Source organism: Magallana gigas, chromosome 7, assembly GCF_963853765.1.
Source record: "Magallana gigas chromosome 7, xbMagGiga1.1, whole genome shotgun sequence".
NCBI classification, from domain to species: Eukaryota; Metazoa; Mollusca; class Bivalvia; order Ostreida; family Ostreidae; genus Magallana; species Magallana gigas.
Genome location: NC_088859.1, coordinates 32,448,395 through 32,463,315, shown reverse-complemented (window position 1 = coordinate 32,463,315; position 14,921 = coordinate 32,448,395). Strand labels below are relative to the sequence as shown.

Genomic DNA, 14,921 nt, shown 5'->3' with positions numbered 1-14,921 from the left:
TGGCATACATCTATACGCGGATCTAGAGCCGGGGTGGTCGGGGGGCCTTGCACCCCCACCCCGCAAACAAAACTATCTATCAGACCCACCACCACCACCACCACTACCCCGGTAAAATTTTCTGGATCCGCGCATGATCATGTAAACTGATTAGACTGTTCACATTTATGTATCCATGATTATGACATCTCTCTCTCTCTCTCTCTCTCACTCTCTCTCTCTCTCTCTCTCTCTCTCTCTCTCTCTCTCATACATGTACCACTATTAATAACTTATTCGTCCGAACAAATCCTAATTCGTCCGAACAAATAAGTTATTTGTCCGAACAAATAAGTTATTTGTCCGAACAAATATCTAATTCGTCCGAACAAATCATAATTCGTCCGAACAAATCCTAAATCGTCCGAACAAATAACTTATTTGTCCGAACAAATCATAATTCGTCCGAACAAATCCTAATTCGTCCGAACAAATATCTAATTCGTCCGAACAAATCGTAATTCGTCCGAACAAATAACTTATTCGTCCGAACAAATCGTAATTCGTCCGAACAAATCCTAATTCGTCCGAACAAATAACTTATTTGTCCGAACAAATATGTAATTCGTCCGAACAAATAACTTATTCGTCCGAACAAATCGTAATAATTTGTCCGAACAAATAACTAATTTGTCCGAACAAATAACTAATTTGTCCGAACAAATAACTTATTTGTCCGAACAAATATGTAATTCGTCCGAACAAATCCTAATTTGTCCGAACAAATAACTTATTCGTCCGAACAAATCCTAATTCGTCCGAACAAATAACTTATTTGTCCGAACAAATAAGAATTTTTTTGTTTTTTCATCTGGCCCTTCCACGCCGCCGTAAAAAATAACTAAATAAAACACATCGGTAATATCCATGCGGTTTTTTTTTTATTTAAAACATAAATCGGGTAAAAAGGTACTACATACAGCATCGTTCTCTGGTATTGTATAATATGCAAGAAATCGAGAAAATATAAATCGCTTGAAGGAGACCGTGTGTCTTTTTTTTTTTTTTTTACTTAGAAGTGAAATATTGACAGAGCACCAAAGGAAGCATGTACTTTATATGTATTTTTTTCATTCAGAGTTAATTAATGAACGGCATGCCGCAATATAAACTGCGATATTCCAAATAAGGAGGAATGGGGCACTGAAAAAATTACTTTGATATGATCCTAGAACAAAATTTTAGCCAGATGATCAACATTAAAAAAAAGTCCATCTGGTGACATTTTACTGTAGTTTTCATGCATGTGAAAGAACAAAACTGAATCTTTGGACAGAAAAACAAGAAATGCATGTAATAACTTATTTGGAGATAATAGTGATGCTTCTTCGACCGTGTTCGAGATCAAGAATTCAGTGCACCCCCCCCCCCCGCGTGCGCGCTTCAAGTCCTATTGATACCTTCTTCGTATCTTCTGTCTTCTTCTTCAGAGCATTTCAAACAGAGGCATTCTTTCTTGAAACTAAATTTCAACCGTGTATCTAAAATTGGACACCGCACATCATAGACATTTAATTTTCACATGGATGGTTCTGACCGCACGGACTTTCAAGTCATTACCTGTTTTATGGTCATAAAAAGCATCTACTGTGTGTAAAGGCGCGAATATAGCGGTAAAGGAAGGAAAGATTTCTAAGACTGTAATATACTTCATGAAAATAGTTTTTTTTTCTTTCAGTTTATGTATAATTTTAGTATATAAAATATATCAATGTTTGATCACAAAATTTTATCATTATTATATTTTAGACAACTCAGTTGGTCAAGCGGATTTAATCACTAAAACAAACTGTAAGACCACAAGTTGGTAAAAAAAAACCTAAAACTCCTTCGCTCCAATCGAGATATAGAATCGTAAATGTTTTGCATTTCATTACTTTTATATTTCATCGTATGATGATGAACTATGTGTAATCGTTAACTTTCTTAGGTCTATATTGTTTTTGATTCTTTGAATATTAGAACTATAATATAAATCACAATCGTAGATGTATCGATAAATAAGCTAAGATATTAGAGAACATTAAGAACAAAATTAAACATCTTTTTCCGAGAGTTCAAACGTTTACAACTGACGATCGTTATTGTCAATATTACACGTATGATGTGGTAAACGTTTTTACTTTGTATGGAATAAAATGTAAAAATTAAGATAGTGTTCACCAGTCCGAGAAAAGGAAGATTTTAAAACATACAGATAATTTAAAGCTACATAGTCCGATTTTTTTGGCTATGAGAGTATTAAATATTTTTCTATACAGACCAAATTTATTAGAAAGATGCCTATTTACACAAGCAAAATCCGTCTCCTTTCAAAGTTTGAATTATCTAAAGTACATAAAAAATTTCTGTTTGAGAACACAAAAAACAAAACAAACAAACAAACAAACCAACTCCATCTTGGGAATGTTTAGAAACGGGAACCGTTTGGTTTTGTTCCCGAATGATCGGGTTTATTCAACCCGCATGTGATGTATCGATCATACATGTACACAAAACACTTCCCCAAATATTAGTGAATAAAATGTACCGACGTTTATGTTTGATTTGAATTTTTTTTCAAAGTCGTAATACAACCATACCCGCCTTGACCTCAGCAGCGAATTTCATTTTGGGACGAAAGAAATCAATACAATTTATGTCGTTTGTTTTTGTAAATAAATTGTGTACATCACTTTTTCATTAAAATATGGCTTAATGGACCTGGAAAACTACTGCAATGTCTATTATGATACACATACTTACCATAGCCATCGTATAAAAGCGAACACAAAATTTTAAATGAAATCGGGCATAGCAGCTTTAAAAATTTCACGATACGCCTATATATTATTCTATTTACGAAATCATTAATACAGTCATTTGGGGTATTTTGAATAACACTTTTTGTTCAACTTGATTGTAAAAAACGTATGTTTAATACAGTTCGTTGTTTTCGTCCAACAGAAAGATCATACTCGTTCATGTGCGGACCTAGAAGGGGGTGCATGGACTATTCCTTCCACCTCTTGGGAAATTCAAATTAATAAGAATATATAACAAAATTCCCGAAATAGGCCTCAAAACCCCTCTCCAACACTGGAAAACAAAATTATCCCTCGGACACCCCCTGGAAATGTTTTCTGGATCCGCGTATGCGGTAACAATCATACACTATATCAATTTTCTCGCTTAATAAAGCAATAGCATACAGTGTAATGAGAAATGAATATTGAGCAGCGTTTTTATCACACAAATTCCCTATACTGAGGTTAGCGAGAAGTTTTTAATCACAAAATAATTTATTAATGTATGTCATTTCTTCTTTAAACTCTCTCTATAAAAATCACTGGCGTTGGAAGCAAATTGAAAGTGAGTGTGTGTGTGTGTGTGTGTGGGGGGGGGGGGGGGGGGGGGGCTAGACTAATCCTCAGAAATATTGACAAGCAAAAAAATAAAAAACTAATTCCCAAAAATGGTGAAAAAATCCTAATCAGTGGGGGGGAGGGGGGGGGGTGTACGTATACTTCCAACAAAATAAAAAATTAATTCTTACCTTCCAATAAAAGTTTTGTTAGATCTTAATATTCCTAATCTGTGGGGGGGGGGGGGGGGGGTAGTAGTATACCTACACTTTCAAAAAAATCTTACCTAGCAAAAAAAAACTTTCCACATCATGAAATTCCTAATCCGGGGGGGAGGGGAAGGGGGGGGGGGGGCTAGTATGCCTATGACTCCAACTTTCCAACTTCTCATAAATTTATGATGCTATGTGCCTAATGGTTAGGTCTAACTTTGCAAAAAAAGTGGGGTGGGGGCTTTGTACATTGCAGTGCGATACATCATACTTTCTAAAACACGGAACGCGGGGTGATTCGAAATTTCCCCCAAATGACTGTACGAGCATAAACTTGGATGGACGTTTATGCTTGCGCGATTTCATAGAACTGATTATTAAAACGAACAAGGAATTAAAGCAAGTAAACCAATCTAGCACTGTTATTCTTTGTCTGTCTGTCTGCCTATCTAACACACATTAAAAATCAATTCCTTTGGCGAATTTCTTAAACTGCATCATGATAAACCTTTACAGCTGCAGCCAGCAATACCCGCCTCTTGACCACTAACATATTTGCGTTATAGTAATTAATTAGTTTTTGAAAATTATCCGCTATTAATGACAATGATTGTTACATTAATATCGTATTAATGATGCATACAGGCTCTAAAACATATAAGTTGGTTATATAAAATCGCTTTAAACATTTGGTGTTTTGCTTATTTACACATATAGTTTACTGTTGATCTAATATGGTTTGTACGTGGTCAGTAAATCCCATACGGTGCGAGACCGAATGAAGATGTTTTAAAAATAAATGTCCAAATTATTCGGGGGAAAAATTTAGTTATTGCTATTTAGACCATATACTTTCGTGATAACTATTTGATAATCCCGCCCCATCAGTTCTATTTTTCACAATTTGAGGGAAACTCTGGTGTGAAAAACATGATTAAGTTAGCAAAAAAGAAATCTGATAATTTATGAATTTTTTTAACTCAACCTACTTAAACCCTCTCTCTCTCTCTCTCTCTCTCTCTCTCTCTCTCTCTCTCTCAGGAATAGGATAGCCTTTTTATAGTGAAATTTATGTTTCATATATATGCAAACAAAGAAATAAGAGATATATGCGTTAGATCTTATAGAACTAATTACAATTCCAATGATAAAAAATTCACATGTATGCGTGGATTATAATAAAGATTGACAGGATAAGAAAGTGATTATTTTAAAAACTGCACGTTTTTGTTAAAGATTGGGAAAATGCATCATTAATGAAGTAATTCATATTTTTTGAAAGACGTGGTTTTCTTTACATTTCTTTTTCATTTGGCGACGCTAAAAAAGAAAGAAAAAAAAGAATGGCGTAACGTCTTATTTGAAATGACAGAGAAAAAGATAAAAAGCCATTGTTTTCGATAATAACATTAGAAATTATTAATTAAACACCAAACTGCATCCTGCAACGCTAAAAAAATGGTACGGCGCGTTGTGTCAGATTGTTACGTCAAAACATGAATTTGATAACGTCATGCTTGGCACTGAAGCGTAAAAACGTCTTTTTTGACGTGGCAGCGAAAGGGTTTTTAAAAATTTACAAATTCTAAATTTAAACAACACATGTGCTTTCTTCGAGTGTAAATTATTTTTTTTCCTAAAATTTAACGTTACATGTAGAAAACACACACGTAAAAACACAACTAATATTTTCCTTTAATCTGCAAAATATAGAATACACGAACATATTAAATAAGAAATAAGTTGTGATGTATCTTAAAAATACATTAATACAGTTTATTCAACATTACAAATTTTTTAACGATTATTTTTTATTTTAGAATAATTTAATTCTGGTTGTATCGCGCTTTCTGATTGGCTAAAAAATTATTTTATATCGTATAAAGAATGTTGCCTACGTCATAGTAAGACTAACGTCAATAACGTATCAATACGCCTGACGTTACGTTTGAATTTTGTACAATTTTACGTCATTGTAAAGGTCAAATGACCGGTTTTATCTACAACGAAGAGTAAAAAAATTAAATTATAAGCAATGAATTCAATATTTATTAGTTTTATACGATATAAAATGGTTTGAAACAGTTTACGCTTTTTTATAAACCGCTTCGCGGTTTATAAAGCGTAAACTGCCCCAAACCATTTTATATCGTATAAAACAAATAAATATTGAATTCATTCCTTAAATGAAGTGATAAAAATTAGGAATGATCGCGCATGGCTTATATAAACCAATGTTAATTTACTTTTTAGCAAGGGACATTTGAAAAGTAATCAGAACAAAGAATGTAACTCAATTAGTGTACATAGTAGATATTCAAAATAAGTGACTAATTTTCATTCGCCAAACAAAGACAGTATTTGTGAAAAAATGTAGCATGTAGCAACGGGGAAAGGGGGGGGGGGGGGGGGGTTAGGGTCTCTTTGCACATAATTTTGTTAAAACTAAAATACAGACATGATAGAATTAATGACTCTGCACCCCTTCTGCCTCCCCAATTGGAAATTTGAGGTTTGTCGGAAATGCTGGAACTGTAGAAAATATTGCTTTATTTGACCGGCTTTAAGAAAAATCTTCATAACTGCTCCAACATTCCCAAAAACGTGATTTTACAGCCTTAGGATGGTCTTAGGACAAGGTAAGTGAAGTCATAAAGTTAGGACAAAGTTATAACGGTTACTAAATTTAGGAGAGCTTCGAGAAACAGACTTAAGATTAAGACGTATCTTAAGATGTACTTAGGACGCACCATAGTCCTAAGATAGCTTCGTGAACATGCCTGCATCAGTCTTTGTCCTAACTTTAGGACAACACCTACCTTGTCCTAAGACCATCATAAAGCTATGAAATCACGTTTTTGGGGATATTGGGATATTTGCGTCCTAAGTACATCTTAGGATACGTCTTAGTCTTAAGTCTGTTTCTCGAAGCTATCCTAAATCTAGGAACCGCCATAACCACCTTGTCCTAAGACCATCATAAAGCTATAAAATCACGTTTTTGGGGATATTGGGATATTTGCGTCCTAAGTACATCTTAGGATACGTCTTAGTCTTAAGTCTGTTTCTCGAAGCTATCCTAAATCTAGGAACCGCCATAACCACCTTGTCCTAAGACCATCATAAAGCTATAAAATCACGTTTTTGGGGATATTGGGATATTTGCGTCCTAAGTACATCTTAGGATACGTCTTAGTCTTAAGTCTGTTTCTCGAAGCTATCCTAAATCTAGGAACCGCCATAACTTTGTCCTAACACCTACCTTGTCCTAAGACCATCATAAAGCTATAAAATCACGTTTTGGGGGATATTGGGATGTTGTGAAGCCTTTTTCTTAAGACCGGTATAATAAAGCAATATTTTCCACAGTTCCAGCATTTTCGACATCAAATTCCTAATCCGTGAAGGGGGGGGGGGGGCATAGTCATTTATTCTATCGTGTGTGTTCATTTAAACAAAATGACGTGGAGGGGGACCCCGAACTCTCACCACTTCCCCGTTACTACATGCCTGCCTGACAGCTGACAAATTTTTAAGAATTTTTTTTTGCAAATACTATCTCTGTTTGACGAATGAAAATTATTCACTTATTTTTTTTCTATCTACACTGTACACTTAATGCGTTACATTCATTGTTTTGATTTTAATAATTTTTGATAACAATTATTTAAATGTCCTTTGCTAAAAAGTAAATTTACATCGGGTTATATAAGCCATGCGTGATCATTCCTAATTTTTATCACTTTATTCTGAAAAAAAAACAATCTTTAAAAAATTTGTAATGTTGAATGAATTGTATATATATATTTTCGAGATACATGTATATTACAACTTATTTCTTATTTAACATGTTCGTGTATTCTGTATATTGCAGATTAAAGGGAAATTGGCTGTGTTTGTAAGGGTACATGTGTCTCCTCATGTAACGTTTCAAATTCTATGAAAATCGCGAGTTCATGTATATTACATATACTTGAATGACAAGATTCTCAAATGTTGATTATCTAATGACAATACACACGTGTTGTTTACATAATTATCTGCTTATATTTACATTCTACTGTGTTTTCCATTAAAGTCTGTGATCTTCAAATGCCTCTAAATGTAACAAGTAGTCAAAGGTCAAATTGACGAGTTTGATTATGACGTCACAAACGTTGAACGCTGTAAACTGCAACTTCACAAGCGAAAATCAAAGTTCACGCTGGTGGCTGTTACTGTGGCTCTTCCATTAATATTAACTTACCCTTCGGATAAGATAGGAATTTTAAAGTATGAATCACATTTGCAGACAAGGCAAGAAGAAAAAAAATGTAAATATAAGCATTAAATCATGATTTTTTGAAGTATACACTCTCATAACTGCAGCGGTGTGTGCATACAAATTTTCATAACGCGCGTTACTCAATTTGTATGCACATATCGCTGCAGTTATGAGAGTGCATACTTCAAAAAATCATGATTCAATGCTATAGTAAGCCATTTCTGTCCTGATACATATTTTCTTTTTTTTAAAAAGAACAGTTATTTGAAGTTTTTGGGGCTTGTGATATTTTTTATTTCAATATTTCATTTTTTTGGAGGGGGGGGGGGTGTTTCATTTAAAAAAAACCCAACAAAAACAAACTAAATTGTTATTGGTCACTGATATATATTTAGGTAAATGTAAATTTTTAAAATGTATACATAAAAATTACTGGTTTTAGAATGGTTTAGCATGGTTGTAGAAGGTTAGGATATCCTAACTTAAGATGTTCCTAAGTTACCGTCGAACTTCATCTTAAGACGTGTCCTAAGTGGATCTTAGGATGTTCCTAACTTTTTTCCTTAGTCATATCTTAGGAACACACTTAGGTCATATCTTAGGAAAGTTTCGTGAACTTCCGGGATTTTTCATATGAAATGCACTGAGTTAGAGTTTTCTCCCGTATTTCCTTTTATGAACAGAATATATGACAAAGGACTATATATGGTTTGAGACTAAAATGGCCCCCTTAGATGAACATTGTCATTTTACTGTAATTCTTTGTTTTATTTTTACAAATATTCATTCGAAGTTTTTTCATCATTTTCATTTTGATTTTAGTGCCCACAATTTTAAAATATGAAATCATAAAGTTTACCTTTTACAGCCATTTTCTCATTTTTAGTATTAAACGGCTTGTTTTGAAACAGTTTTTCTTTAAGGAAACATTGTGCGACTGCTTGAACAAACAAAATATTTTCACCAAAGATGTATCTCTCCAATACTCATAAGTGACAAAAAGTTCGTTCTTGTTCAAAGAGTCGCTCTATATATCCCATTCGAAAAAAGATAAGAAATATGTCAATTTTTTACTGATTTTGATTGAATTTTAAAAATAGCATCACTTCTGACGTCATATTCTGCCAGTGAGTACATACAAATCAAATAAATAGGTGAAAACATACTTTATGGCAACTCTTTTATCAAATAACACAACAAATTAATGTACCTGAATCATTTTAAAGATAGCGAATTACGGGGGCCAAATTTGACTAATATCATATATAGTTCTTTTCAATGAAAATTAACACGTATTTGTATTATCGTTTCTGAGTTTATTCATGCAAATGTGATATTATGGAATCATAAACTAAAGAGCCTCCCGTGATTTATTGTGAATGTAATGTGCATGCGCAAGATTGTAAAATCCAAAAAATTCAGATGATTTCCGGATTTTTTAAATGGATTTACGTTGATTATTAATAAGCAAAGCTTGATTGAGACAAAATAAAAACAAATTGGTAATCATCAAGTACCAATGATGTTTAAATATATGAAACAAAAGACAGTACTTTTCCGATTTCTCGGTATTCAGTTTTTATACAGATAACAATAATACATAAACGATACAGGAATAAGCTAGAAAAACTTAAATCTATATTTGACGATTAATACATAGATAGCTTGTATATCATGTAGAATATATTTTGTTTTCAAACATTGAATATACATCTATTGGATAAATCATATTTTAACCATAGTATTGCATTGTGTAAGTATCAAATATAAGTACTGGTATATAATTTGACAGTGATGGTCCACCAGGGTCCTTAAAACACAAAAAGTCCAAACACTCCCCAGTCGGCGATGCTACTTGAGACTGTTCTCTCAAAGTAGCTAATTACTTTATAAATTTACAAAATAAAAACAAAACATGTAAATACATGTATATATCACAATATATCAGCAAAATTTGAGAAAAGACGTTGATTGTCACTTTTCATAAGATGTAACATAGAAGAATATTGAATAAGAACATTTTTGACACTTTTACATTTCATAAGACGGAAATATAGAAGAATAATGAATAAGACATTTTTGACACTTTTACACACATCTATTTCAGTTTTTGCAGAGATTCAATTCTATAGTACATTTTGTATTTATATATTTTATGAGCAATTAAAGAAATTAATAAATTCAAAAACTCAATTTTGTGTGTGTGTGTGTGTGTGTGTGTGAAGGGGGGGGGGGGGGTTCTAAATAAAAGACTAAAATAATATGTTTCCATTTTATATCGATTATTGAAAAGGATCCTAGTTTTCTCCAAATATGTTTAACAGTTTTACATTTAAATAATAAATGCTTAGCGTTTTCAATTGTTTTGCGTATATTACAGTTACCCCCTTGCCCCTTATCCATTTACTTAAATATGCATTGTTGCAGAGAATATTATGTAGCATTTTGTAATTAAATTCAGCTATTTCATTTTCATTTATATCTTTGATTTTTCTCAAGTATATATTTTTCCATACATTTGAATTGCAAACTTTTGAGAAAGTTTAGTTTGATTATACGGTTTAACAAATTTCCTGTGTATGAAGTTTCTATAAGAATTGGCATTTTATACCATTTAGGCATGACACCCCTGTTGCGAAATGAAATTTCATTTCATTTTTACTGTTCAAATATTTTACAATTGTCAAATTTTATTTTTTAAACAATGGTTTTATTACTGATAATAATGACCTTTAGTTTTATATTCACAAATTAAAGCCAGTTAAACTTTTTCTTAATAACAGTTGAAAGCACTTGTAGTGTTTTATTATTCCCGTTATCAGTCTTTTTAGTAAAGTATATTACTGTAAACCCAGTTGTTGAAATAATGTTTCTACTTTTATTTTGATATTGTTATTATATATATTATATTAGAATTTGTTTGTAGAAGTGGAAAATTGTAGAATTGGAAATTTGCCTAATCTATCCAGTGCATTTAAATTAGTTTCAGAAATATGTAAGACGTAATTAAGATTTAATTAGCTTTAGATTTCAAATAAAGTGCCCTTAGAAGATAACAATCGCGGTATCCACGCTGCTTTTAAAGGGACTTGGACACGATTTGAGATCAAACATTTTATTTTTATTTTTTATGTATAAAATGGTTTACTGGTGCATTTTAAATGATTTACCAAAATATTGAATGTTAAAATCAAGTTACAAACGAGATACAGAGGTAAGAATTGATTGTTATGTAAACAAAGCTCTGGTCTTAAAGTTGTTTACAAAAATTGTAATGTAGACATTTCTTAGACAAAATGACATGTAAAAAACAATCTAAACTAATTCAATATTTTCATAGATACTATTATCAGCAAAAGAAAGATACATTTGATTGAGACTTACACCAATACAACACATATGTAAAAAAATGGCAATATTCGAGCTTTGTTTACAAAACAAAATATTAGGAACTCTGTATCTTGCTTATAACTTGAAATTTGACTTTCAAATTTTGGCATAGCATTATAAACTTCTTTATTTATCAGAAAAAACATTGAAAAATGGAAAAATAAAATTTGAAAATATCAAGTCAAATCGTGTCCAAGTCCCTTTAAAGCCTTGAACTTACTTTCAATATCTATTATAATAATAGATAAACCTCCATCTGTTACATCGCCTATCAAGGTACTTCGTTTGATTCTTTCAGATTTGTCCCATATGAAATTAAATAAGAGTCTTTGGACCTTACGGATATATTCTTTATCTGGTATACACACTAAAGATGCAATATAAACTAGTTTTAAAGTTGCTAATGTTTTGATTATACATGATTTACCAAACACCGTTAGTTTTCTACGTTTCCACGATTCAAATAACTTTTCAATGTCGTGATATATTTTCATCCATTTTTTATTGTAACAATTTTCTTTGTTTTGCCTCGGACTAGAATGTCTCGACGTCATTGGACGAATCGCGTCACGTGATTGCCTTATAAATCTCTTTACACAGCAAACGTCAAAATTTATACGGCAACATGGCGGACGTAACATTAGTTGAGATGATTTTTTACACAAACGGTCCACCATACCTTTAATTTTTAAGCCCCAAAATATTTAGAGTGATCCCCCCCTTTACCCGTGACGTAATAATATTTCGCACAATGGCATCCAGCTGCAGGTTCGTGCAGACGACGGACGAGGAGCGAAAAAATAAGAGAATTAAGCTCAATTCAGAAAATTGTTTAAAGAATATTTACAACAAAAAGGAGAATCGGTGGATTTTGAAGCATTTGACAACGTGAAACTGGACGAATGCCTTGGCCATTTTTATATGGATCTCAGGAAAGTGGATGGCAGTCACTATAAGGTAAACTCACTTGAGGGCATTCGTCACGGACTAAACCGACACCTGAAAAGTCCGCCATTCAACAAGAAATATGACATAATCAAGGACCCTGCTTTTACTGACAGTAATACTTGTTTTAAAGCTGTTCTTGCTGAGACAAAACGTGTCGGAAAAGGGGATGTTCAGCACTACCCCATCATTTCAGAGCCTGATATACAGAAACTGTACACAAGCATGCACCTCTCCATAAATACTCCACAAGGACTGTTCAACAAAGTTCAGTTTGATGTACGGATGTTCTTCTGTCGCAGGGGCAATGAATATGCACGGGATGACAAAAAACACTTTCAAAGTTTTCACCGATGACAAAACTGGCCGAAAGTACGTGAAAAAGGTAGTGGACGAGCTAACGAAAAACCATAAAATTGACAAAGAATCGTCTTCAGGAATAATGCCAGAAGTGCCAGGTAGATGAACTGTTCATCTTTGTTTTGAATTATAAAAAATATCATATTCAAATAATGTACACCAAACTGTTATTAAGTGTTCTTTCTTCATGGATATTAAATCATATTTTTAGGATCCATTTTTTGCCCAGTACTCTCCTATGAGATGTATATATCAAAGTTGCATCCAGAGTGTGACAAGTAAGTGTAAAAAAATAAACAAAATAGATTTATAGATCAAAAGTATATATTTGTTTAAATTATAAATTAACACACTCAATACACGTTTCATAAAAATAAAAAGTAATGCAAATTCATCCTGATTAACACGTCGAATCTTTTTTTCAGACTATGGCAACGACCACTAGAATCGTTTGTTGACTCGGACAGTGTTTGGTTTTATAACGCACGGGTTGGTGAAAAAAAACTCAGCACATTTCTAAGCCGAATTAGTAAAGCAGCTGGCCTTTCTAAAATCTATACCAACCATTCAATTAGAGCAACCGGTGCGTCCATTTTGTCAAAGTCCATGTTTGGTCCGTCACAGGTAATGGTAGTCACAGGGCATACATCGGTTCAAAGCTTGAGTGTGTACCAAAGAGTCAGTGATGATGAAAAAATGATGATGGGCGACTCTTTAACCAGGAACATCCTGCCTTCAATGCCAGCGCTAGCGCTGCCAGACTTAAACAAGCCTGCTATTCTGCCTCGGCCCGCATCACTAGCTTGCGCTGTCCGTCACCAAAATAAGACTCTCCAGGAAATTCAAAATGTTGATCTTGAGCTGACCGACATTAATATGAATGAGCTGTTTAATGATTTTGAGGGTCAGGAAATCACATGTACCCAATCAATTTCTGTAAATAAGACCAGCCTTTAACCAGCCTCCATGTTCAGCAATTGCTCTGTTACCATACATCAACTTACAATTAATCAAAAATAAATGTGGCTGTTTTTCTTCAAAACAAAAATGTTAAAAACTGTTTATCACTGTTGAGATTTTAACGTTCATTAGATAAATTTAATTGTTATTTTAATGAAAATTTGTTTGTTTATTGAACATTGTTGAGCTATGTCTATTAAATGAATTCAATTGTTAGATGATATTTTGTTTGTTTACATATAAAACTTTAGGTCCTCGACAAAAAAAAACACTTATTAGGTTTGATAATGACTCTTTACAGAAATTTGTGGGGTCGGTAAAGTCCATAGAAGGCGAGGCGGAGCCGAGCCTTCTATGGACTTTACCGACCCCACAAATTTCTGTAAAGAGTCAGTATCAAACCTAATAAGTAATATTGTCATGTCCTATAAAAATACCTAAACACCTGACAGCTTTATTTGTTGCTTTAAGGCCATTGATATCTTTATACATATCTTTAAGTCCCCTCTGGTTAAGACTGGTCTAGTTAACAAAATGGCTCTAACTTTGGTACAATTCTTAAAAATACAACAGAAATGCATTCGATCCGTAAACCTTATTTTAAAGGAAATAAGTAGGAAATAAAAAAGTTTCTTCACACTCTTTATCAAGCCACGGAAAAAGTAAACTAATACCTATATTGAAAACTCCGAGATTTGCTACTTATTTCGTTCATTTTACATGTAAAATAACTGTTAAAAAAATGATTTTTCATTAAGCCCCGGTACACCCTGTCAAATAAAGCTATTGTTGTGGAGCATCTTTGAGAGATTGTATATCCTGAATTTCATAAAACAATAGGCATCTTTCGTTTACTAGATCTTGACCTAAAGCTGTCGTTTACGACGTCAACTGTTTAAAAGAGTGCTGAAACGGATTCAGCAAAACCAAAGTGTTGTGATCGGAAAAATCAGATTATATTCTACAAAATATAAGTACAAAATAAGTTAATGGATTCTTGATAAAGTAAGATATTTTTTTATATGTAATTCAGTTGTGAAAAAGACAACAGTATGCTGATAGTATTGAATACATGATATTATTGAATAACTTGTGTCATTCATTTTCTTAACCATCAATGTACATATAAACGTGTTCAACAAATTGAAATTCCAAAGTACACTGCATGACCCTCTTCCCACTGCTGTACTATATATGTGAAGCTTTTTAGATGCCAAAATTTTCCAATCCCTTTTCCAGTGCTGTTCCAGTTACGTGTATTCTGTGGTGCATTCTGCCTCCCAAACACAAATCATTTCACATTGAAGCTCATCTATTTTGGCATCGTGATTTCGACGGTTTGAGTCGCCTGTTTTGCTGAGGAACTAGATACGAATGTTCACACGGAAGTACAATGTCCATTGTGCA

At 33.1% G+C, this 14,921-nt stretch overlaps 1 long non-coding RNA gene across 1 annotated transcript; it reads left to right on the top strand.

The window, feature by feature from the left end:
• The first annotated feature begins 12,069 nt into the window (after nucleotides 1-12,069).
• On the top strand, nucleotides 12,070-13,766 carry LOC136270109 (uncharacterized). The gene is made up of 3 exons (XR_010707812.1): nucleotides 12,070-12,652; nucleotides 12,766-12,832; nucleotides 12,980-13,766. It is a non-coding gene; the product is annotated as an uncharacterized lncRNA (long non-coding RNA).
• The last annotated feature ends 1,155 nt before the right edge of the window (nucleotides 13,767-14,921 follow it).